Genomic DNA, 27,500 nt, shown 5'->3' on the forward strand with positions numbered 1-27,500 from the left:
TGTGTCAGTAGGTGGAGTAACACTACTGGGGTGATATTGTGTCAGTAGGTGGAGTAGCACTGTACTGGGGTGATATTGTGTCAGTAGGTGGAGTAACACTACTGGGGTGATATTGTGTCAGTAGGTGGAGTAACACTGTACTGGGGTGATATTGTGTCAGTAGGTGGAGTAACACTACTGGGGTGATATTGTGTCAGTAGGTAGAGTAGCACTATGGGGGTGATATTGTGTCAGTAGGTAGAGTAACACTACTGGGGTGATATTGTGTCAGTAGGTGGAGTAACACTACTGGGGTGATATTGTGTCAGTAGGTAGAGTAACACTACTGGGGTGATATTGTGTCAGTAGGTAGAGTAACACTACTGGGGTGATATTGTGTCAGTAGGTAGAGTAACACTACTGGGGTGATATTGTGTCAGTAGGTGGAGTAACACTACTGGGGTGATATTGTGTCAGTAGGTAGAGTAACACTGTACTGGGGTGATATTGTGTCAGTAGGTAGAGTAACACTACTGGGGTGATATTGTGTCAGTAGGTGGAGTAACACTGTACTGGGGTGATATTGTGTCAGTAGGTGGAGTAACACTACTGGGGTGATATTGTGTCAGTAGGTAGAGTAACACTGTACTGGGGTGATATTGTGTCAGTAGGTAGAGTAACACTACTGGGGTGATATTGTGTCAGTAGGTGGAGTAACACTGTACTGGGGTGATATTGTGTCAGTAGGTAGAGTAACACTACTGGGGTGATATTGTGTCAGTAGGTGGAGTAACACTGTACTGGGGTGATATTGTGTCAGTAGGTAGAGTAACACTACTGGGGTGATATTGTGTCAGTAGGTAGAGTAACACTGTACTGGGGTGATATTGTGTCAGTAGGTAGAGTAACACTACTGGGGTGATATTGTGTCAGTAGGTGGAGTAACACTGTACTGGGGTGATATTGTGTCAGTAGGTGGAGTAACACTCCCGGGGTGATATTGTGTCAGTAGGTAGAGTAACACTACTGGGGTGATATTGTGTCAGTAGGTGGAGTAACACTGTACTGGGGTGATATTGTGTCAGTAGGTGGAGTAACACTCCCGGGGTGATATTGTGTCAGTAGGTAGAGTAACACTGTACTGGGGTGATATTGTGTCAGTAGGTGGAGTAACACTGTACTGGGGTGATATTGTGTCAGTAGGTAGAGTAACACTATGGGGGTGATATTGTGTCAGTAGGTGGAGTAACACTGTACTGGGGTGATATTGTGTCAGTAGGTAGAGTAACACTGTACTGGGGTGATATTGTGTCAGTAGGTGGAGTAACACTGTACTGGGGTGATATTGTGTCAGTAGGTAGAGTAACACTATGGGGGTGATATTGTGTCAGTAGGTGGAGTAACACTGTACTGGGGTGATATTGTGTCAGTAGGTAGAGTAGCACTATGGGGGTGATATTGTGTCAGTAGGTGGAGTAACACTATGGGGGTGATATTGTGTCAGTAGGTAGAGTAGCACTGTACTGGGGTGATATTGTGTCAGTAGGTGGAGTAACACTATGGGGGTGATATTGTGTCAGTAGGTGGAGTAACACTACTGGGGTGATATTGTGTCAGTAGGTAGAGTAGCACTATGGGGGTGATATTGTGTCAGTAGGTGGAGTAACACTACTGGGGTGATATTGTGTCAGTAGGTAGAGTAGCACTATGGGGGTGATATTGTGTCAGTAGGTGGAGTAACACTACTGGGGTGATATTGTGTCAGTAGGTAGAGTAACACTGTACTGGGGTGATATTGTGTCAGTAGGTAGAGTAACACTACTGGGGTGATATTGTGTCAGTAGGTAGAGTAACACTACTGGGGTGATATTGTGTCAGTAGGTAGAGTAACACTGTACTGGGGTGATATTGTGTCAGTAGGTAGAGTAACACTACTGGGGTAATATTGTGTCAATAGGTAGAGTAACACTACTGGGGTGATATTGTGTCAGTAGGTAGAGTAACACTACTGGGGTGATATTGATATACACAGAAACATAAACATGCCATCAGCTCCTTGCCCTCAATGATGACATAATTATGTGCCAGGTGGCCCCTTTCTTCCCCAAATTCTCCCACAACCCACACTTGTCTTAGTAATGCTGTCTACTCTGTTCCATTCCAGTCTGCTGCAGTTTGTACGTTTTACTCTCTGTCCCCTCCACTTCCTGTCGTCCTCTCCACCTGCTCTCTTCCACTCAGTGGAGGTAAAGCATCCCTCCCTCCCTTTCTCCAGCGATGATGTCACCTCCTAGCAGAGCAGCAGCAGTCCTGTGTTGTTGGAGTCAGGCCTCTTATGACAGAGCAGAGAAACACTCTCTCTCAATCTGCCCCTCCAGCTCCCCATGTCTCATACCCTCTGTTGCTATCTCCCTCGGTTTCTCGTTATTTCTCGCGTCTCCCTCTTTATCTCCCTCTTTATCTCCCTCTTTATCTCCCTCCCTTTATCTCTCTATCTCCCTTCTTTCTATCTCTCTTGTCAGTTGACACTGTGTGGCTGTCCTGTGTTAGATGTTATTTTGGCTGTTTATTGTCCTGGTACTGGGCTGGGGTGGGCTGGGCTGGGGTGGTACTAGGCTGGGCTGGGCTGGTACTGGGATGGCACTCGGCTGGGGTGGTACTGGGGTTAGCTGGGGCTGGGGCTGGTACTGGGCTGGTACTGAGATGGTACTGGGCTGGGGTGGGCTGGTACTGGGCTAGGCTGGTACTGGGCTGGGGTGGGCTGGTACTGGGCTAGAGTGGGCTGGGGTGGGCTAGTACTGGGCTGGTGTGGGCTGGTAATGGGCTGGTGTGGGCTGGTAATGGGCTGGTACTGGGCTGGGGTGGACTGCTACTGGGCTGGGCTGGTAATGGGCTGGTACTGTGCAGGGCTGGTCTGTGATGTGTTGTGTGTTCCTGACCTGTCCAGTCCTGCCCTGTCCTGCTCTGTTCTGTCCAGTCATGTGCTATCCTGTCCTGCTCTGTTCTGCCTTGTCCAGTCCTGCACTGTCCTGCCTTGTCCAGTCTTGTGCTGTCCTGCTCTGTTCTGCCTTGTCCAGTCCTGCACTGTCCTGCCCTGCCCTGTCATGTCCTGTGCTGTCCTGCCCTGTCCTTCCCTGTGCTGTCCTGCTCTGTCCTGCCTTGTCCAGCCCTGTGCTGTCCTGCCCTGTCCTTCCCTGTGCTGTCCTGCTCTGTCCTGCCTTGTCCAGTCCTGCACTGTCCTGCCCTGTCCTGTCCTGTCCAGCCCTGTGCTGTCCTGCTCTTTCCTGCTCTGTCCTGCCTTGACCAGCCCTGTGCTGTCGTGCCCTGTCCAGTTCTGTGCTGTCCTGCCCTGTCCTGCCCAGTACTGTCCTGCCCTGTCCAGTACTGCCCTGTCCAGTACTGTCCTGTCCAGCCCAGTATGGTCCTGTCCTGCCCAGTACTGTGCTGTCCTGCCCTGTCCAGTACTGTCCTGTCCTGCCCTGCCCTGGCTCCAGTACTGTGCTGTCCTGTCCTGCCCTGGCTCCAGTACTGTCCTGCCCTGTCCTGCCCTGCCCAGTACTGTCCTGTGCTGTCCTGCCCTGCCCTGGCTCCAGTACTGTCCTGCCCTGTCCTGCCCTGCCCAGTACTGTCCTGTGCTGTTCTGTCCTGTCCTGCCCTGGCTCCAGTACTCTGCTGTTCTGCCCTGCCCTGTCCAGTACTGTGCTGTCCTGCCCTGCCCTGGCTCCAGTACTGTGCTATCCCACCCTGTCCTGCCCTGCCCAGTACTGTCTTGTCCAGTCCTGCCCTGTCCTGGCTCCAGTCCAGTCCTGTCCAGTCCTGCCCTGTCCTGGATCCAGTCCTCCTCACCCTCAGACCTCACTGGTTGCTCTAAACCTCAGCACCTCATTCCTCATTCCTCATCATCTCTGGCCTAGTGCATGCGTGCCTGTGTGTGTCACTCATATTCACCCACTCACACATTATCGTACTCCACCAGGCCTATTGGCACACAGTGGTATGTCCCCATTCAACCCCAGTGTCTCAACATCACACAGAGAGAGTCATTCACAGTTTATATTATGATACGTTCAGGTTACAGTTTATTCCATCTATCCCTTTGTATACTGGCTAGCTGTTCTGGCTAAGTATAAGTAGTGGAGAGATATGAGTATACTTGAGCAGCATGTCAAGGACAGATGGGTAAACACAGATAATGATGGTTGGGGTGGTGATGTTGATAGTACAGCTCCTTCCATGGCATCTGATTAGGACACTGGGCCATTAGGTAGGAGTGAGTTCAGCTGTACTATAGGCCTCATCTACAAGCCTAGTGGTCAGAGACTCAAAGAGCTGAGCTCAGTGGCCCTGTGGTCAGGCAGGAATGAGACGTGTCATCTCCATGTCTATTTTCCTCTCTGTCCGCGAGGCGAGGGCGTTGATTTACTAGAAGTGTCCTGTGTCACAGCCAACAGCTTGGACATCATACAGTACTGTCAGTGACACTACAGTGCCGGGAACTTATGGACAGTCCAGTGTTGGCTTTGTACCAGCTTTGGCTTTGGCTTTGGCTTCATTGTTAAGACAACATGTGTTTATTAACATTCATATTGACACCTTCATCCTGATATTTATATATTCATATCAACCAATGTTTCTTACACTGACTAACTAGTCACCAGGTATCTCTACTAGTGCTGTTTATAACTCTGACTAACTAGTCACCAGGTATCTCTACTAGTGCTGTTTATAACTCTGACTAACTAGTCACCAGGTATCTCTACTAGTGTTGTTTATAACTCTGACTAACTAGTCACCAGGTATCTCTACTAGTGCTGTTTATAACTCTGACTAACTAGTCACCAGGTATCTCTACTAGTGTTGTTCCTAACGCTGACTAACTAGTCACCAGGTATCTCTACTAGTGATGTTCCTAACGCTGACTAACTAGTCACCAGGTATCTCTACTAGTGTTGTTCCTAACGCTGACTAACTAGTCACCAGGTATCTCTACTAGTGATGCTCCTAACGCTGACTAACTAGTCACCAGGTATCTCTACTAGTATTGTTCCTAACGCTGACTAACTAGTCACCAGGTATCTCTACTAGTGTTGTTCCTAACGCTGACTAACTAGTCACCAGGTATCTCTACTAGTGTTGTTTCTTACACTGACTAACTAGTCACCAGGTATCTCTACTAGTGTTGTTCCTAACGCTGACTAACTAGTCACCAGGTATCTCTACTAGTGCTGTTTATAACTCAGACTAACTAGTCACCAGGTATCTCTACTAGTGTTGTTCCTAACGCTGACTAACTAGTCACCAGGTATCTCTACTAGTGTTGTTCCTAACGCTGACTAACTAGTCACCAGGTATCTCTACTAGTGTTGTTTCTTACACTGACTAACTAGTCACCAGGTATCTCTACTAGTGATGTTTCTAGCGCTGACTAACTAGTCACCAGGTATCTCTACTAGTGATGTTTCTAGCGCTGACTAACTAGTCACCAGGTATCTCTACTAGTGATGTTCCTAACGCTGACTAACTAGTCACCAGGTATCTCTACTAGTGTTGTTCCTAACGCTGACTAACTAGTCACCAGGTATCTCTACTAGTGATGTTCCTAACGCTGACTAACTATTCACCAGGTATCTCTACTAGTGATGTTTCTAACGCTGACTAACTAGTCACCAGGTATCTCTACTAGTGTTGTTCCTAACGCTGACTAACTAGTCACCAGGTATCTCTACTAGTGATGTTTCTAACGCTGACTAACTAGTCACCAGGTATCTCTACTAGTGTTGTTTCTTACACTGACTAACTAGTCACCAGGTATCTCTACTAGTGTTGTTTCTTACACTGACTAACTAGTCACCAGGTATCTCTACTAGTGATGTTCCTAACGCTGACTAACTAGTCACCAGGTATCTCTACTAGTGTTGTTCCTAACGCTGACTAACTAGTCACCAGGTATCTCTACTAGTGATGTTTCTAACTCTGACTAACTAGTCACCAGGTATCTCTACTAGTGATGTTTCTAGCGCTGACTAACTAGTCACCAGGTATCTCTACTAGTGTTGTTCCTAACGCTGACTAACTAGTCACCAGGTATCTCTACTAGTGATGTTTATAACGCTGACTAACTAGTCACCAGGTATCTCTACTAGTGATGTTCCTAATGCTGACTAACTAGTCACCAGGTATCTCTACTAGTGTTGTTCCTAACGCTGACTAACTAGTCACCAGGTATCTCTACTAGTGATGTTCCTAACGCTGACTAACTAGTCACCAGGTATCTCTACTAGTGTTGTTCCTAACGCTGACTAACTAGTCACTAGGTATCTCTACTAGTGATGTTTCTAACGCTGACTAACTAGGCACTAGGTATCTCTACTAGTGATGTTCCTAACGCTGACTAACTAGTCACCAGGTATCTCTACTAGTGATGTTTCTAACGCTGACTAACTAGTCACCAGGTATCTCTACTAGTGATGTTTCTAACGCTGACTAACTAGTCACCAGGTATCTCTACTAGTGATGTTCCTAACGCTGACTAACTAGTCACCAGGTATCTCTACTAGTGATGTTTCTAACGCTGACTAACTAGTCACCAGGTATCTCTACTAGTGATGTTTCTAACGCTGACTAACTAGTCACCAGGTATCTCTACTAGTGTTGTTTCTTACACTGACTAACTAGTCACCAGGTATCTCTACTAGTGCTGTTTCTAATGCTGACTCACTAGGTATCTCTACTAGTGTTGTTCCTAACGCTGACTAACTAGTCACTAGGTATCTCTACTAGTGCTGTTTCTAATGCTGACTCACTAGGTATCTCTACTAGTGATGTTCCTAACGCTGACTAACTAGTCACTAGGTATCGCTACTTGTGATGTTTCTCATGCTGACTCACCAGGTATCTCTACTAGTGCTGTTCCTAACGCTGACTAACTAGTCACTAGGTATCTCTACTAGTGATGTTTCTAACGCTGACTAACTAGTCACTAGGTATCTCTACTAGTGATGTTTCTAACGCTGACTAACTAGTCACCAGGTATCTCTACTAGTGATGTTTCTAATGCTGACTCACTAGGTATCTCTACTAGTGCTGTTTATAACTCAGACTAACTAGTCACTAGGTATCTCTACTAGTGATGTTTCTAACGCTGACTAACTAGTCACTAGGTATCTCTACTAGTGATGTTTCTAACGCTGACTAACTAGTCACTCGTTATCTCTACTAGTGCTGTTTATAACGCTGACTAACTAGTCACTAGGTATCTCTACTAGTGATGTTTCTAACGCTGACTAACTAGTCACTAGGTATCTCTACTAGTGCTGTTTATAACTCTGACTAACTAGTCACCAGGTATCTCTACTAGTGCTGTTTATAACTCTGACTAACTAGGTATCTCTACTAGTGATGTTTCTAACTCTGACTAACTAGTCACCAGGTATCTCTACTAGTGATGTTCCTAACGCTGACTAACTAGTCACTAGGTATCTCTACTAGTGATGTTTCTAACTCTGACTAACTAGTCACCAGGTATCTCTACTAGTGATGTTCCTAACGCTGACTAACTAGTCACTAGGTATCTCTACTAGTGATGTTTCTAATGCTGACTCACCAAGTGTCTCTGCTAGTGATGACTCACCAGGTTTCTCTGCTAGTGATGACTCACCAGGTATCTCTACTAGTGATGACTCACCAGGTATCTCTACTAGTGATGGCTCACCAGGTATCTCTACTAGTGATGACTCACCAGGTATCTCTACTAGGGATGGCTCACCAGGTATCTCTGCTAGTGATGACTCACCAGGTATCTCTACTAGTGATGACTCACCAGGTATCTCTACTAGTGATGGCTCACCAGGTATCTCTACTAGTGATGAGTCCGGGTTTGAGTACCGCCTCGACGATTCCTAGAACGCAAACACGTTTTAACTTTGATGATTGGTCCCAGAAACCGATGGGTTGTGCCGGAGCCAGAGCACACGTGGGTAAAGTGGACCAACTGGCAAGTGACTTCACTGACGTTTTCAACGTCTCCCTGACCGAGTCTGTAAGACCTATATGTTTCAAGCAGACCACCATAGTCCCTGTGCCCCAGAAAGTGAAGGTAACCTGCCTAAATGACTACCACCCCGTAGCACTCACGTTGGTAGCCATGAAGTGCTTTGAAAGGCTGGTCATGGCTCACATCAACACCATCATCCCAGAAAGCCTAGACCCACTCCAATTCACATACTGCCCCAACAGAGCCGCAATCTCAATCGCACTCCACACTTCCCTTTCCCACCTGGACAAAAGGAACACCTATGTGGGAATGCTGTTCATTGACTACAGCTCAGCGTTCAACACCATAGTGCCCACAAAGCTCCTCACTAAGCTAAGGACCCTGGGACTAAACACCTCCCTCTGCAACTGGATTCTGGACTTCCTGACGGGCCGCCCCACAGGTGGTAAGGGTAGGCAACAACACATCTGCCACGCTGATCCTCAACACGGGGGCCCCTCAGGGGTGTGTACTTAGTCCCCTCCTTTACTCCCTGTTAACCCACGACTGTGTGGCCAAGCACGACTCCAACACCATCATTAAGTTTGCTGACGACACAATGGTGGTAGGCCTGATCACAGACAACAATGAGACAGCCTATAGGGAGAAGTTTAGAGACCTGGCAGTGTGGTGTCAAGACAACAACCTCTCCCTCAACGTGAGCAAGACAAAGCAGATGATCGTGGACTACAGGAAAATGAGGGCCGAACACGCCACCATTCATATCGACGGAGCTGTAGTGGAGCGGGTCGAGAGTTTCAAGTCCCTTGGTGTCCACATCACCAACAAACTATTTTGGTCCAAAGACACCAAGAAAGTTGTGAAGAGGGCACGACAACACCTTTTCCCCCTCAGGGGACTGAAAAGATTTGGCGTGGGTCCTCAGATCCTCAAAAAGTTCTGCAGCTGCACCATCGAGAGCATCCTGACCCGTTGCATCACCGCCTGGTATGGCAACTGCTCAGAATCCGACCGTAAGGCGCTACAGAGGGTATTGCGTACAGCCCAGTACATCACTGGGGCCAAGCTTCCTGCCATACAGGACCTGTATACTAGGCGGTGTAAGAGGAAGGCCCAAAAAATTGTCAAACACCCAAGTCATAGACTGTTCTCTCTGCTACCGCACGGCAAACGGTATCGGAGCACCAAGTATATGGCCAAAAGGCTCCTTAACAGCTTCTACCCCCAAGCCATAAGACTGCTGGACAATTAATCAAATGGCCACCAGACTATTTGCATTGACACCCACCCCCCTTTGTTTTTACACTGCTGCTACTCGCTGTTTATTATCTATGCATAGTCACTTTACCCCTACCTACATATACAAACAACCTCGACTAACCTGATCCCGCCCCACATTGGCTTCACCTGTATATAGCTTCGTTATTGTTATTTTGTGTTACTTTTTTAAATAATTTTTACTTTATTTAGTAAATATTTTCTTAAAATTGCATTGTTGGCTTATAAGTCAACATTTCACGGTAAGGTCTACACCTGTTGTATTCGGCACATGTGACAAATAACATGTGATTTGATTTGATTTTAGAAAATGTGTCATTTTTTTTGTCATTGGCTTTGATACTCTGATTGGTTAGAGATGATCCAATTGCTGATGACTTTGTTTTGTACAACATTCCAAATTTTTTCTTCACCACAGAATAATTGAAAGTTGGCAGTCTCAGACTGAAGTACATTACATGGTCCAGAGAACGCGTTTCCACTGCTCCAGAGTCCAATGGTGGCGAGCTTTACACCGCTCCAGCCAATGCTTGACATTGCTCATGGTAATCTTAGGCTTCTGTGCGGCTGCTCTGCCATGGAAACCCATTTCATGAAGCACCTGACAAACAGTTTGTGTGCTGACGTTGCTTCCAGTGGCAGTTTGGAACCTGGTAGTGAGTGTTGCAACTGAGGACGAACGATTTTTACACGCTACGCGTTTCAGCCCTCGGCGGTCACGTTCTGTGAGCTTGTGTGGCCTACCACTTCACCGCTGAGCTGTTGTTGCTCCTATACCTTTCCACTTCACAATAACAGCACTGACAGTTGACACGCGCACCTCTAGCAGGGCAGAAATTTGACGAACTGGAAAGGTGGCATCCTATGACTATGCCAGGTTGAAAGTCACTGAGCTCTTCAGTAAGGCCATTCTACTGCCAATGTTTGTCTATGGAGATCGCATGGCTGTGTGCTCGATTTTATACACTATGGCTGAAATAGCCGGATCCACTAATTTGAAGGGGTGTCCACATGCTTTTGTGTGTAGGGAACATAGAGCAGCGAGAGGAATTCAGTTTGAGTCGTCAGGCAACATCTCCCCAGCGCCCTAGGATTGATTCAGAGCACAGATCAGCAGTGAGGAGAGGATAGGAGAGGACAGCCAAGCTGGAACAGAACAGGCAGACAGAAGGCATCCAACACTTTGATCTGCAAATGGAAAAAGGGGCAACGCAAGCTTAAAAAATGCAAAATCCAAATCCATCTTCTGCCAAAAAGTGGGGAGAGCTGCAAATGTGTGAAATCTGCCGCGGATCTATTCCCCACTCAGTCACGCACAGTGCACACACACACACACACGCATGCACGCACACACACACGTACGTACGCACGCACGCACGCATACGTGCGCGCGCGCGCACACACACACACACACACACACACACACACACACACACACACACACACACACACACACACACACACACACACACACACACACACACACACACGCGCAGAGGCTCAGAGACACACATAGATGCATCCGAGGCTTTCACAGCACACGTCTCAGCTGACTGGAACACATGATAAGGCACCATATTCCAGAAGATTAACACACAGAGGCTTTTGATTCATACTCCACCCAATAGTCCAATATCACACCCATCTCACTGAAACAACAAGTGTGAACAAATCACACTCAACATTTGGATTCAATGTATTATGTTATTACACACAATTCCATTTGTGCAAAAAGCTAGTAGTACATGGTAGCCTTATAAGGAAAATACAAACAAAACATTTAAATATGGCCCATATTTATAATATCTACTGGTTCAATAGATCGTTATCTCTCTGTGTTCTATTCTATGGGCTTGTCACGCACAGCAGGGTGTTTTTTTTTGTTCTTGTCTTTGCTGTCTTTGTACAGCACCGATGAAGTCTTTTGAGCATGGATTAAATTATGCACATAACCCTGGCTGGATTATTCCTTTTCATGGTTTGAGTACGAGTACCTTCTGAACCCTCAAAGTAAACTCTGGACCTCGAAGCCAGTTCCATTGCTTTTTTTCATTGTTCCCATCTTGTCAGGGACTGATTCAGACCTGGGACACCAGGTGGGTGCAGTTAATTATCAGGTAGAACAGAAAACCAGCAGGGTTAAATACCCCTGATCTTTTCTATGCGTTGACACAGAACCTAATACTTGGTTGAGATAGTTGTGATATTGATAAATGCATCATTACTATTGCATAGTCTGTCACCTTTGATATCTATTTAAAGTGTAGAAACACAGAAGGCACGGCAGGCAGCATCATATAAAGCTGGGAAGAGATGGGACGGGGAGCACCATCTACTGTGATTAGCTGAGAGAGGTTGGCTATGCCAGCAGCATACATCCCTGCATCCCACTGCTGGCTTGCTTCTGAAGCTAAGCAGCATTGGTCCTGTTTGCTCACTGGATGGGAGACCAGATGCTGCTGGAAGTGGTGTTGGAGGGCCAGTAGGAGGCACTCTTTCCTCAGGTCTAAAAAATAAATAAATCCCAATACCCCAGGGCAGTGATTGGGGACATTGCCCTGTGATGGGTGCCGTCTTTCGAGTGGGACTTTAAACGGGTGTTCTGACACTCTGTGGTCACTAAAGATCCCATGGCACTTATCATAAGAGTAGGGGTGTTAACCCTGGTGTTCTGGCTAAATTCCCAATCTGGCTCTCATACCATCATGGCCACCTAATCACCCCCAGCTTCCAATTGGCTCATTCATCTCCTCTCCCCTGTAACTATTCCCCAGATCATTGCTGTAAATGAGAATGTGTTCTCAGTAAAATAACGGTACATTTCTTTTGTCTGGAATAACCCTCTCACAGAATCTAGTCCTCCTGTCTCTCCCTCTCTGTTTCTCTGTTGAACTGTCTCTCTCTGTGTGGAGAACACTGGGGTGTCTTTCACCCACTGACTCTCTGTCTAGGATGCCTTAGATCTCTGGTACCTTCATTCTCCATGGCTGAATCACCAGTAAGACAGTGTTGTTGTCCTGAATATACAGTAAGACAGTTCTGTTGTCCTGAATCTACAGTAAGACAGTGCTGTTGTCTGAATCTACAGTAAGACAGTGCTGTTGTCCTGAATCTACAGTAAGACAGTGCTGTTGTCCTGAATCTACAGTAAGACAGTGCTGTTGTCCTGAATCTACAGTAAGACAGTGCTGTTGTCCTGAATCTACAGTAAGACAGTGCTGTTGTCCAGAATCTACAGTAAGACAGTGCTGTTGTCTTGAATCTACAGTAAGACAGTGCTGTTGTCCTGAATCTACAGTAAGACAGTGCTGTTGTCCTGAATCTACAGTAAGACAGTGTTGTGGTCCTGACTACAGTAAGACTGTGTTTTTGATCCTGGCTCTCTCTGCTTGTTGTGGTAACTATCTAGGAGGAGAAAATACAATGGTGGCTTTAGCAGTGGAAAGTCTTCCAACTCCACTATCTCTGTGTGTTTGTGTGTGTATGTGTATGTGTGCGTGCTTGTGTGTGTGGCATTTGCAGCAAGGATAAAGATGAGCTTATTCAATAAGGCAGATAATGAAACTCTGTAGCTGATGGACTTAGAGTTAGACACAGATAATACAACTGTCCTTCTCCACTGATGTGTTGTCTCAGCTTGGTGAACCCTTTCAGTCAGCTTCAATTAACCTTATTGGATTAGCTGGGGTAATGTTTTCAATAAGCAATTATTTGGTTACACGCATCAAATTTTATTGTATGTGTTGTCGGCTGGCCCTTATTTTTCTGTAGGGTTGGCCAGAAGGTCATAGGTTCTTATATTGTCCTCAGAGGGTTAACTGACTAAGATATTTTAAAGATATTTTGGTTAGTCAGTCCTGAGAATTTTGTCTTTGTTTAAAATCTACATTTTCTACTAACTGCTTGCTCAACTCAATTAGAATGTAGTAATGCTGTGGTTGAAATGATCACGTAGCTTTGGTGGAGTAATGGGACATTTACTGGTATTGCACTCCATATTATAAACACACAGCAGTGTTGCAGTGCCACCCTGAAAAGATCGTTTACCAAGCTACCAATTACTTCAAACTGAAAGAAATTAAGCTACGCTAAAGCTTTTCTAAAGAAAAATATAGTTTACTGAACTAAAGTTACTGTGAAAAGTTGTCCACTACATCCAAAAGTATCATACAATATGTACAATAAATCTGAAATGTCATAGATTACAAATTGCAAGAACAGATCACCTTGGGGTCATATGTTAACAGAATGTGATTTAACCTATTAAACACAAAAACAATGTAATTATTGCATACTTCACCCATATATTTCTTTTTTGCAGAAAAAAGATGTGTAATTTCAGTAGTTGAAAAAGTAATGAAGTACTGAAAACGCGACCTAGATTTGAATTGAGTTCAACTACCACCAAGCTACTGCAAAATGTAGTTAACCCTTAGCCTACAATATCTGCGCCCCCTCGGAAATGTAATAACATTGTTCAATGCGTTTCTATTGGTTAATTGTGGTAATGCCACATTTTTTATCCCAAAAACATTTTATATATAGTGCATTCGGAAAGTATTCAGACCCCTTGACGTTTTCCACATTTTGTTACTTTACAGCCTTATTCTAAAATTGATTAAACAATGTTTTCCCTCAACAATCTACGCACAATACCCCATAATGTCGAAGCAAAAACAGGTTTTTAGACATTTTTGCAAATGTATATAAAAAACAATGTCAAAAGGAAGTATCACATTAACATAAGTATTTCGGACCCTTTACTCTGTCCTTTTTGAAGCACCTTTGGCACTGATTACAGCCTTGAGTCTTCTTGGGTGTGACACTACAAGCTTGGCACACCTGTATTTGGGGAGTTTCTCCCATTCTTCTCTGCAGATCCTCTCAAGCTCTGTCAGGTTGGATGGGGAGTGTCGCTGCACAGCTATTTTCAGGTCTCTCCAGAGATGTTCGATCGGGTTCAAGTCTGGGCTCTGGCTGGGCCATTCAAGGACATTTAGAGAATTGTCCCAAAGCCAGTCCTGCGTTTTCTTCGCTGTATGCTTAGGGTTGTTGTCCTGTTGGAAGGTGAACTTTCGCCCCAGTCTGAGGTCTTGAGAGCTCTGAAGGTTTTCATCAAGGATCTCTCTATACTTTGCTCCGTTCATCTTTCCCTCGAACCTGACTAGTCCTCCAGTCCCTGCCACTGAAAAACATCCCCACAGCATGATGGTGCCTCCACCATGCTTCACCGTAGGGATTGTGCTATGTTTCCTCCAGACGTGACGCATGGCATTCAGGCCAAGGAGTTCAATCTTGGTTTCATCAAACCAGAGAATCTTGTTTGTCGGTCTGAGAGTTCTTTAGGTGCCTTTGGGCAAACTCCAAGTGCCTTTTACTGAGGAGTGGCTTCCATCTGGCCACTCTACCATAAAGGCCTGATTGGTGGAGTGCTGCAGAGATGATTGTCCTTCTGGAAGGTTCTCCCATCTCTAAAGAAGGTCCTCCCTGACCAAGGCCCTTCTCCCCTGAATGCTCAGTTTGGCCAGGCGGCCAGCGCTAGGAAGTATCTTGATGGTTCCAAACTTCTTCTATTTAAGAATGATGGAGGCCACTGTGTTCTTGGGGACTTTTTAAATATTTATTTATTTATTTAACCTTTATTTAACCAGGTAGGCCAGTTGAGAACAAGTTCTCATTTACAACTGCGACCTGGCCAAGATAAAGCAAAGCAGTGCGACAAACAAACAACACAAAGTTACACAAAAGTTAAACAAAAATACAGTCAATAACACAATAGAAAAATCTATATACAGTGTGTGCAAATGGAGTAAGGAGTAAGGAGGTAAGGCAATAAATAGGCCATAGTAGCGAAGTAATTACAATTTAGCAAATTAACACTGGAGTGATAGACGTGCAGATGATGATTTGCAAGTAGAGATACTGGCACATCATCATCTGCATCAAATACTTTGATGCTGCAGACATTTTTTGGTACCCTTCCCCAGATCTGTGCCTCAACAAGATCCTGTCTCGGAGCTATATGGACAGTTCCTTCGACCTCATGGCTTGGTTTTTGCTCTGACATGCACTGTAAACTGTGGGACCTAATATAGACAGGTGTGTGACTTTCCAAATCATGTCCAATAATTTGAATTCACCACAGATGGACTCCAATCAAGTTGTAGAAACATCTCAAGGATGATCAATGGAAACAGGATGCACCTGAGCTCAATTTCGAGTCTCATAGCAAAGGGTCTGAATACTTATGTAAATAAGCTATTTCTGTTTTTCTAAAAACCTGTTTTCGCTTTGTCATTATGGGGTATTGTGTTTAGATTAATGAGGATTCTTTTTATTTTATACATTTTAGAATAAGGCTGAAATGTTACAAAATGTGGAAAAAGGGAAAGGGGTCTGAATACTTTCCTCTAGAGAATTAAATTACGGGGCTATTTATATCATGAATATGAATTTGGAGGGCAGACATTATTAAATATTAAAGCCTCTCGCTAAAGGCTTCAGTCATACAAAACCTATACTTATATCTGAACTGGTTCTCTAGCAGACTAGTAAGAATGGCTCACCCCGTGTTATAGAATGGCCTTTTTCCCTTTATTGAAATTCCAACCTCTCACTTTCGTTTTTTTGACAATGAAATCATCTCCAATCTATCGCTATTTTTTAAACAAGCCAAAGAAAGTTGGTTGCAATTTCAGTTTTATCCACTTGAAAATACAAGTTGACACCTGTGCCATACAGATTGCTAAATAGTTGGGAAGAGATTTTCAATGTACTGATTCCATGGCACATGGTTTTATGAACTGATATACAAAACGACACCGGATTCAAAACGTAGAGTTTTTCAATTTAAATTATTATACAAAATTCTTGCATCCAATATCTGTTGAGGATGCAACCATCCCAGCTCTGTAGATTTTGCTGTGATGAGACAAAATAATTAGATCATTTGTGTTGGTACTGTCCATATGTATGTGGTTTTTGATCACAGGTTCAGGAATGGTTGAAGAATTGCAACATTTACCTGGAGCTAACTCTGCAAGCAGCACTGCTGGGTGATTTGAAAAGTCATAGTCAATCGATCCATGATATAGTAATATACACTTAGCAAAAATGTTTACCTTTAATTTACATTCTGTAGAAACTATGAGAATAGAAAGGTTCAGAACTATTGTGAAACATCACAGCACAGTTATATGGCAAACAGAAATCAAAACTGTATGGTCACATGAATTAGCACATGAATTAGTCTCTGAAAGTCTCTCTCCACTCTCCAGTCTCTCTCCAGTCTACATAAACTCAGCAAAAAAAGAAACGTCCCTTTTTCAGGACCCTGTCTTCCAAAGATCATTTGTAAAAATCCAAATAACTTCACAGATTTTCATTGTAAAGGGTTTAAACACCGTTTCCCATGCTTGTTCAATGAATCATAAACAATTAATGAACATGCACCTGTGGAACGGTTGGACAGCTGATCATCCTCGCAGTGGCAGACCACATGTAACAACACCTGCACAGGATCGGTACATCCGAACATCACACCTGCGGGACAGGTACAGGATGGCAACAACAACTGCCCGAGTTACACCAGGAACGCACAATCCCTCCATCAGTGCTCCGACTGTCCGCAATAGGCTGAAAAAGGCTGGACTGAGGGCTTGTAGGCCAGACATCACCGGCAACAACGTCCCTTATGGGCACAAACCCACCGTTGCTGGACCAGACAGGACTGGCAAATAGTGCTCTTCACTGACGAGTCGCGGTTTTGTCTCACCAGGGTTGATGGTCGGATTTGAGTTTATCGTCAAAGGAATGCGCGTTACACCGAGGCCTGTACTCTGGAGCGGGAGCGATTTGGAGGTGGAGGGTCTGTCATGGTCTGGGGCGGTGTGTCACGGCATCATCGGACTGAGCTTGTTGTCATTGAAGGCAATCTCAATGCTGTGCGTTACAGGGAAGACATCCTCCTCGCTCATATGGTACCCTTCCTGCAGGCTCATCCTGACATGACCCTCCAGCATGACAATGCCACCAGCCATACTGCTCGTTCTGTGAGTGATTTCCTGCAAGACAGGAATGTCCGTGTTCTGCCAAGGCCAGCGAAGATCTCAATCCCATTGAGCACGTCTGGGACCTGTTGGATTGGAGGGTGAGGGCTAGGGCCATTCCCCCCAGAAATGTCCGGAAACCTTCAGGTGCCTTGGTGGAAGAGTGAGGTAACATCTCACAGCAAGAATTGGCACATCTGGTGCAGTCCATGAGGAGGAGATGCACTGCAGTACTTAATGCAGCTGGTGGCCACACCAGATACTGACTGTTACTTTTGACCCCCCTTTGTTCAGGGACACATTATTCCATTTCTGTTAGTCACATGTCTGTGGAACTTGTTCAGTTTATGTCTCAGTTGTTGAATCTTGTTATGTTCATACAAATATTTAAACATGTTAAGTTTGCTGAAAATAAACTCAGTTGACAGTGATAGGACCTTTCTATTTTGCTGAGTTTATTGTTTTTCTAGCCACACATACGGTTCATGTATCTAGGCTAAAGGTTCTGTTCTGGTGACTCTGGCTGAGTGTGTCTGGTGTGTGTAATAACCATATGTGTGTAGATCAGCAGCGAGCTCCTCCTCTCCACTCCCCTTCCCTTCCCTCTCCTCTCCACTCCCCTTCCCTCTCCTCTCTTCTCCCCTTCCCTCTCCTCTCCACTCCCCTTCCCTCTCCTCTCCACTCCCCTTCCCTCTCCTCTCTTCTCCCCTTCCCTCTCCTCTCTTCTCCCCTTCCCTCTCCTCTCTTCTCTTCTCCCCTTCCCTCTCCTCTCCCCTTCCCTCTCCTCTCTTCTCCCCTTCCCTCTCCTCTCATCTCCTCTTCCCTTCCCTAGCCTTTATCCAGCCATTTACCCTGCCATGGTTTATCCTGTCATTTACCCTGCCATGGTTTATCCTGTCATTTACCCTGCCATGGTTTATCCTGCCATTTACCCTGCCATGGTTTACCCTGCCATGGTTTACCCTGCCATTTACCGTGCCATGGTTTATCCTACCATTTACCCTGCCATTTACCCTGCCATGGTTTATCCTGCCATTTACCCTGCCATGGTTTATCCTACCATTTACCCTGCCATTTACCCTGCCATGGTTTATCCTGCCATTTACCCTGCCATGGTTTACCCTGCCATGGTTTACTCTGCCATGGTTTATCCTGTCATGGTTTATCTTGCCATTTACCCTGCCATGGTTTATCCTGTCATTTACCCTGCCATGGTTTACCCTGCCATGGTTTACCCTGCCATGGTTTATCCTGCCATTTACCCTGCCATGGTTTATCCTGCCATTTACCCTGCCATGGTTTATCCTACCATTTATCCTGCCATTTACCCTGCCATGGTTTATCCTGTCATTTACCCTGCCATGGTTTATCCTGCCATGTGAGTGGAAAATCCCCAGCCACAGGGTTTTGGTTTCAGGGCACCCCACACCACAGTGTCACCCTACCTCCATCCTCCTCCCTTCTTCTTCCCCCTCCGATTGGCCTCATTCATCAAGCTGTGTTTGGGGCTCCTGTCTCTGACTGGGTACAATGCCACCCCATGCTAGTACCTCCCCTAGAGTTGGCACTACAGTCTTAGTACTACTGCGTCATCTCTCTGCCATCTATATGAAAGACTGAAGGTCAGTTTGTGTGTGTGTGTGTGTAGCCTAAATGCCATGTGTAACGCAGGTTTAAACAGCATGAAATGACCAGCTGTAGAGCCCATGGCACGGCTGGCTGCCTGCGACTCCTACGGTTGGGGGTCAGGCTCTGGGTCCAGGTCGATTAGACCATTTAAAGACACCACCATCTAACCACCTTAACCCCTACAGCAGCCTCTCGGGTCACTAGAGATCACAGGAGGTCACTGCATGTATACACACACACACACACACACACACATCCCACTGTCATCACGACCCAGTGGCTAGCTAATGGTGAATGTTTTGTAATAAGAATGTCCCTGGATGACAGTGCAGATCACTATGAACTAAGGATGGGTCAACAGTAGAGGGTAGACCCATATTGGGCTGGTTGCAGGTTTGGTTGGCAGAGAATTCAATCAAGTGTGTGTGTGTGTGTGTGTGTGTGTGTGTGTGTGTGTGTGTGTGTGTGTGTGTGTGTGTGTGTGTGTGTGTGTGTGTGTGTGTGTGTGTGTGTGTGTGTGTGTGTGTGTGTGTGTGTGTGTGTGTAAACAGCATTCTTGAAATATTTTTTGTTAAATGCTAAGCCAGTCAAACATGACCTATACATACACCTGCTGTGTCTGTCTTCTGCAGGATGTATTGGGGGTTTGAAGGTAAAAGGCTGTGTGTGTGTGTGTGAGAGAGAGAGAGAGAGAGAGAGAGAGAGAGAGAGAGAGAGAGAGAGAGAGAGAGAGAGAGAGAGAGAGAGAGAGAGAGACAGATAGAGACAGACAGACAGACAGACAGAGAGAGAGAGAGAGAGAGAGAGAGAGAGAGAGAGAGAGAGAGAGAGAGAGAGAGAGAGAGAGAGAGAGAGAGAGAGAGAGAGAGAGAGATGAATAGTTATGATGATGAAACACACTAGTGTGACTGAGGTCAATTTCAATTCCACTCAAATCTGGGATTGGATTAGGAATCAAATCAGAATTGTAAAACGGCCCATAATGTTTATAGGCCAATGGAAGTGACCCAAAATTCTAACACGCACATCCCAACTAAGAATGTAAAAGAGACAAATCTGTTCCCTCTCTCCCTCTGTCACACGCAAACACACATCCTCACCCGCACCCTGCTCCTAACTCCCTCTGTTACACACACATCCTCACCCTGCTCCTAACTCCCTCTGTTACACACACATCCTCACCCGCCCCCTGCTCCTAACTCCCTCTGTTACACACACATCCTCACCCGCCCCCTGCTCCTAACTCCCTCTGTTACACACACATCCTCACCCGCACCCTGCTCCTAACTCCCTCTGTTACACACACATCCTCACCCGCCCCCTGCTCCTAACTCCCTCTGTTACACACACATCCTCACCCGCCCCCTGCTCCTAACTCCCTCTGTTACACACACATCCTCACCCGCACCCTGCTCCTAACTCCCTCTGTTACACACACATCCTCACCCGCACCCTGCTCCTAACTCCCTCTGTTACACACACATCCTCACCCGCACCCTGCTCCTAACTCCCTCTGTTACACACACATCCTCACCCGCCCCCTGCTCCTAACTCCCTCTGTTACACACACATCCTCACCCGCACCCTGCTCCTAACTCCCTCTGTTACACACACATCCTCACCCGCACCCTGCTCCTAACTCCCTCTGTTACACACACATCCTCACCCGCCCCCTGCTCCTAACTCCCTCTGTCAAACACACATCCTCACCCGCCCCCTGCTCCTAACTCCCTCTGTTACACACACATCCTCACCCTGCTCCTAACTCCCTCTGTTACACACACATCCTCACCCGCCCCCTGCTCCTAACTCCCTCTGTTACACACACATCCTCACCCGCGCCCTGCTCCTAACTCCCTCTGTTACACACACATCCTCACCCGCCCCCTGCTCCTAACTCCCTCTGTTACACACACATCCTCACCCGCACCCTGCTCCTAACTCCCTCTGTTACACACACATCCTCACCCGCGCCCTGCTCCTAACTCCCTCTGTTACACACACATCCTCACCCGCCCCCTGCTCCTAACTCCCTCTGTTACACACACATCCTCACCCGCCCCCTGCTCCTAACTCCCTCTGTTACACACACATCCTCACCCGTGCCCTGCTCCTAACTCCCTCTGTTACACACACATCCTCACCCTGCTCCTAACTCCCTCTGTTACACACACACAGCCTGAATGGAAGGCCACAATTACCCCAGAATTGCTTTGCTGGTGCCGATCTGTCTGCCTGAAGCTCACCTCATCTATTCAGAGCTAAAGGGGGTCAGGCTCTGTCCGTGCCCCAAGACGGTCACACCTAACCTGGGTGGAGGTGACCCGGTGTGCCCCTGCTCTGGCCCAGCCTGGCCCTGCTGATGTGTTGGGCCATGAATTAGCAGCTAATACTTTCTGGAGGGGATTAAAGAACTGTTTGTCATTTGTGATGCCACATCTCCACTGTCTGAGAGCAGGCAGGCATCCGGAGAGAGGGATGAGGAGAGTAGAGGAGGCAGAGAAGGAGTGGGATTGGAAGAAAGAGAGAAGAGAGTAGAAAAAGGGATAGCCTTGTCACTTGGATTCTCCAGGCCAGAGAGTAAGTGATAGCCAGACAGAAACAAAAACAAGACAGAAACAAAGGGAGATAGCGAGAGATGATGGATCAGAGAAACAAGGGGAGATAGCGAGAGATGATGGAACAGAGAAACAAAGGGAGGTAGCGAGAGATGATGGAACAGAGAAACAAGGGAGGTAGCGAGAGATGATGGAACAGAGAAACAAGGGGAGGTAGCGAGAGATGATGGAACAGAGAAACAAGGGAGGTAGCGAGAGATGATGGAACAGAGAAACAAAGGGAGGTAGCGAGAGATGATGGAACAGAGAAACAAAGGGAGGTAGCGAGAGATGATGGAACAGAGAAACAAGGGAGGTAGCGAGAGATGATGGAACAGAGAAACAAAGGGAGGTAGCGAGAGATGATGGAACAGAGAAACAAGGGAGGTAGCGAGAGATGATGGAACAGAGAAACAAAGGGAGGTAGCGAGAGATGATGGAACAGAGAAACAAGGGAGGTAGCGAGAGATGATGGAACAGAGAAACAAAGGGAGGTAGCGAGAGATGATGGAACAGAGAAACAAAGGGAGGTAGCGAGAGATGATGGAACAGAGAAACAAAGGGAGGTAGCGAGAGATGATGGAACAGAGAAACAAAGGGAGGTAGCGAGAGATGATGGAACAGAGAAACAAAGGGAGGTAGCGAGAGATGATGGAACAGAGAAACAAGGGAGGTAGCGAGAGATGATGGAACAGAGAAACAAAGGGAGGTAGCGAGAGATGATGGAACAGAGAAACAAAGGGAGGTAGCGAGAGATGATGGAACAGAGAAACAAAGGGAGGTAGCGAGAGATGATGGAACAGAGAAACAAGGGAGGTAGCGAGAGATGATGGAACAGAGAAACAAGGGAGGTAGCGAGAGATGATGGAACAGAGAAAGAAAGGGAGGTAGCGAGAGATGATGGAACAGAGAAAGAAAGGGAGGTAGCGAGAGATGATGGAACAGAGAAAGAAAGGGAGGTAGCGAGAGATGATGGAACAGAGAAAGAAAGGGAGGTAGCGAGAGATGATGGAACAGAGAAAAAGGGAATGAGAAAGGTATGGAATTTGTCTTCAGGCTCTCAAAGAGATAGCAGAATTATAGAGAGAGAGAGACGGGGGGGGATTAATGTGGGCATTTCTCTGTCCCAATCCCCTGTGGTCTGACTGTGCAGTGCTGTAACGCTGCTGGCTGAGGTCCCCGTGAAAGGACTGTCCTCATCCTGACCTCGATCCTCATCCTCTCCTCATCCTCACAATAGGGACACTACTAGTAGATGCCATGAGAGGACTGTCCTCACAGTAGAGCCACAGTAGTACTGTGAGAGGACTGTCCTCACAGTAGAGCCTTGAGAGGACTGTCTTCACAGTACAGCCTTGAGAGAACTGTCTTCACAGTAGAGCCACGAGAGGACTGTCCTCACAGTAGAGTCTTGAGAGGACTGTCCTCAAAGTAGAGCCATGAGAAGACTGTCTTCACAGTAGAGCCATGAGAGGACTGTCTTCACAGTAGAGCCACGAGAGGACTGTCCTTACAGTAAAGCCTTGAGAGGACTGTCCTCACAGTAAAGCCTTGAGAGGACTGTCCTCAAAGTAGAGCCATGAGAAGACTGTCTTCACAGTAGAGCCATGAGAGGACTGTCCTTACAGTAAAGCTTTGAGAGGACTGTCCTCAAAGTAGAGCCATGAGAAGACTGTCTTCACAGTAGAGCCATGAGAGGACTGTCCTTACAGTAAAGCCTTGAGAGGACTGTCCTCAAAGTAGAGCAATGAGAGGACTGTATTCACAGTAGAGCCATGAGAGGACTGTCCTCAAAGTAGAGCCTTGAGAGGACTGTCCTTACAGTAGAGCCTTGAGAGGACTGTCTTCACAGTAGAGCCTTGAGATGACTGTCTTCACAGTAGAGCCATGAGAGGACTGTCTTCACAGTAGATATTTGAAAGGACTGTCTTCACAGTAGAGCCATTGTAACAGTTTTAACTTTAGTCCGTCCCCTCGCCCCGACCCGGGCGCGAACCAGGGACCCTCTGCACACATCGACAACAGTCACCCACGAAGCATCGTTACCCATCGCTCCACAAAAGCCGCGGCTCTTGCAGAGCAAGGGGAACCACTACTTCAAGGTTTCAGAGCAAGTGACGTCACCGACTGAAAGGCTGCTAGTGCGCACCACCGCTACCTAGCTAGCCATTTCACATCGGTTACACCATGAGAGGACTGTCTTCACAGTAGATCTTTGAGATGACTGTTAACACTGTTAACCCCAGCAAACACACTGTTGACCCCAGCAAACACACTGTTAACCCCAGCAAACACACTGTTAACCCCGGCAAACACACCGTTAACCCCGGCAAACACACCGTTAACCCCAGCAAACACACCGTTAACCCCGGCAAACACACTGTTAACCCCAGCAAACACACCGTTAACCCCAGCAAACACACCGTTAACCCCAGCAAACACACCGTTAACCCCGGCAAACACACTGTTAACCCCAGCAAACACCCTGTTAACCCCAGCAAACACACTGTTAACCCCAGCAAACACACTGTTAACCCCAGCAAACACACTGTTAACCCCAGCAAACACACTGTTAACCTCAGCAAACACACTGTTAACCCCAGCAAACACACAGCAAACACACTGTTAACCCCAGCAAACACACTGTTAACCCCGGCAAACACACTGTTAACCCCGGCAAACACACTGTTAACCCCGGTAAACACACCGTTAACCCCGGCAAACACACCGTTAACCCCGGCAAACACACCGTTAACCCCGGCAAACACACCGTTAACCCCGGCAAACACACTGTTAACCCCAGCAAACACACTGTTAACCCCAGCAAAAATAAACTGTCTGACCCAGCACAGGCCCACTGTCACTAGTGTGACATGACACATGTAGGATCAAATAATTTAATTCCTCTGCCCTCTGTGTGACTGAACACAGTGTAAATTAGTATAATTCCTCTGCCCTCGGTGTGACTGAACACAGTGTAAATTAGTATAATTCCTCTGCCCTCTGTGTGACTGAACACAGTGTAAATTAGTATCATTCCTCTGCCCTCTGTGTGACTGAACACAGTGTAAATTAGTATCATTCCTCTGCCCTCTGTGTGACTGAACACAGTGTAAATTAGTATCATTCCTCTGCCCTCTGTGTGACTGAACACAGTGTAAATTAGTATCATTCCTCTGCCCTCTGTGTGACTGAACACAGTGTAAATGAATATCATTCCTCTGCCCTCTGTGTGACTGAACATAGTGTAAATGAATATCATTCCTCTGCCCTCTGTGTGACTGAACATAGTGTAAATGAATATCATTCCTCTGCCCTCTGTGTGACTGAACATAGTGTAAATGAATATCATTCCTCTGCCCTCTGTGTGACTTTTCCACATGGAGGGGCAGGATCAGGGACTCCACAACACACACAGAGACGCTGCAGGACTGTGCTCTAATCATGTTTGTACGGGGTCAGAAAGAGGGCACCGTGATATAAATAGACCTCTGGTTTAGTGGACCGTCATGATTGGAAAGTTTATTTGACTATTAGTTATAGAGAAATCCATGCTCCTAACAACAGATAATAGTCCAGAAGATGTGACATACATGTATTTGACTGATGAGGAAGAAGAGGAGGATGAGGAAGAGGGGGTGGAAGAAGGGAATGCTAGAGGCATGTCCTCTACTAATGCAATGACCCTAATCACCCAGGTCACACACACACACACACACACACACACACACACACACACACACACACACACACACACACACACACACACACACACACACACACACACACACACACACACACACACACACACACACACACACACACACACCACACACACACACACACAAACACAAACACAATATCTCTGTGACTGTCTATCTCTGTTTTGTCTACATCCTGCTGGTTTCTCTTTGTATGCAGTACATGGGAAGATCTGTTTCTAACTGATAATGTTCCTGTTTCCCCAGATTGAAATGACCCTGAGATTCCCTTGACTCAGTTCATTACAGCTCAGGGACATGTAGCCTAGCGGTTAGAGCGTTGGTCCAGTTGACTCAGTTCATTACAGCTCAGGGACATGTAGCCTAGCGGTTAGAGCGTCGATCCAGTTGACTCAGTTCATTACAGCTCAGGGACATGTAGCCTAGCGGTTAGAGCGTCGGTCCAGTTGACTCAGTTCATTACAGCTCAGGGACATGTAGCCTAGCGGTTAGAGCGTTGGTCCAGTTGACTCAGTTCATTACAGCTCAGGGACATGTAGCCTAGCGGTTAGAGCGTTGGTCCAGTTGACTCAGTTCATTACAGCTCAGGGACATGTAGCCTAGCGGTTAGAGCGTTGGTCCAGTTGACTCAGTTCATTACAGCTCAGGGACATGTAGCCTAGCGGTTAGAGCGTTGGTCCAGTTGACTCAGTTCATTACAGCTCAGGGACATGTAGCCTAGCGGTTAGAGCGTTGGTCCAGTTGACTCAGTTCATTACAGCTCAGGGACATGTAGCCTAGCGGTTAGAGCGTCGGTCCAGTTGACTCAGTTCATTACAGCTCAGGGACATGTAGCCTAGCGGTTAGAGCGTTGGTCCAGTTGACTCAGTTCATTACAGCTCAGGGACATGTAGCCTAGCGGTTAGAGCGTTGGTCCAGTTGACTCAGTTCATTACAGCTCAGGGACATGTAGCCTAGCGGTTAGAGCGTCGGTCCAGTTGACTCAGTTCATTACAGCTCAGGGACATGTAGCCTAGTGGTTAGAGCGTTGGTCCAGTTGACTCAGTTCATTACAGCTCAGGGACATGTAGCCTAGCGGTTAGAGCGTTGGTCCAGTTGACTCAGTTCATTACAGCTCAGGGACATGTAGCCTAGCGGTTAGAGCATTGGTCCAGTTGACTCAGTTCATTACAGCTCAGGGGCACGTAGCCTAGTGGTTAGAGCGTTGGTCCAGTTGACTCAGTTCATTACAGCTCAGGGACATGTAGCCTAGTGGTTAGAGCGTTGGTCCAGTTGACTCAGTCCATTACAGCTCAGGGGCACGTAGCCTAGTGGTTAGAGCGTTGGTCCAGTTGACTCAGTCCATTACAGCTCAGGGACATGTAGCCTAGCGGTTAGAGCGTTGGTCCAGTTGACTCAGTTCATTACAGCTCAGGGACATGTAGCCTAGCGGTTAGAGCGTTGGTCCAGTTGACTCAGTTCATTACAGCTCAGGGACATGTAGCCTAGCGGTTAGAGCGTCGGTCCAGTTGACTCAGTTCATTACAGCTCAGGGACATGTAGCCTAGTGGTTAGAGCGTTGGTCCAGTTGACTCAGTTCATTACAGCTCAGGGACATGTAGCCTAGCGGTTAGAGCGTTGGTCCAGTTGACTCAGTTCATTACAGCTCAGGGGCACGTAGCCTAGCGGTTAGAGCGTCGGTCCAGTTGACTCAGTTCATTACAGCTCAGGGACATGTAGCCTAGCGGTTAGAGCATTGGTCCAGTTGACTCAGTCCATTACAGCTCAGGGGCACGTAGCCTAGCGGTTAGAGCGTTGGTCCAGTTGACTCAGTTCATTACAGCTCAGGGACATGTAGCCTAGCGGTTAGAGCGTTGGTCCAGTTGACTCAGTTCATTACAGCTCAGGGACATGTAGCCTAGCGGTTAGAGCGTTGGTCCAGTTGACTCAGTCCATTACAGCTCAGGGGCACGTAGCCTAGCGGTTAGAGCGTTGGTCCAGTACGAGTCTGAAAGGTCACTAGTTCAAATCCCCAAGCAGACAATATGGGAAATCTGTCGATGTGCTCTTGAGCAAGGCACTTAACCCTAATTGTTCCATGGTCACCGATGATAATGTCCGACCCTGGCCGTGATCCCCCTCTCAGAGGGTATCTCAGGGACAGTTTGGATATGCAAAAATATAACACTTCACACGCGTATAATACACACTTGTGAAATAGGACAAATAGAAGCATCTACCTAATTAAATTATAATTATAAATTGGGTGGTTCGA

General features: G+C 46.7%; 1 protein-coding gene across 2 annotated transcripts in view; it reads left to right on the plus strand.

The window, feature by feature from the left end:
- LOC139541550 (phosphatidylinositol 3-kinase regulatory subunit gamma-like) overlaps positions 1-27,500 on the plus strand; it is a 373,575-nt gene that overhangs the window by 129,999 nt on the left and 216,076 nt on the right. The gene's annotated exons all lie outside the window — the stretch shown is intronic.

Source organism: Salvelinus alpinus, chromosome 16, assembly GCF_045679555.1.
Source record: "Salvelinus alpinus chromosome 16, SLU_Salpinus.1, whole genome shotgun sequence".
NCBI lineage: Eukaryota > Metazoa > Chordata > Actinopteri > Salmoniformes > Salmonidae > Salvelinus > Salvelinus alpinus.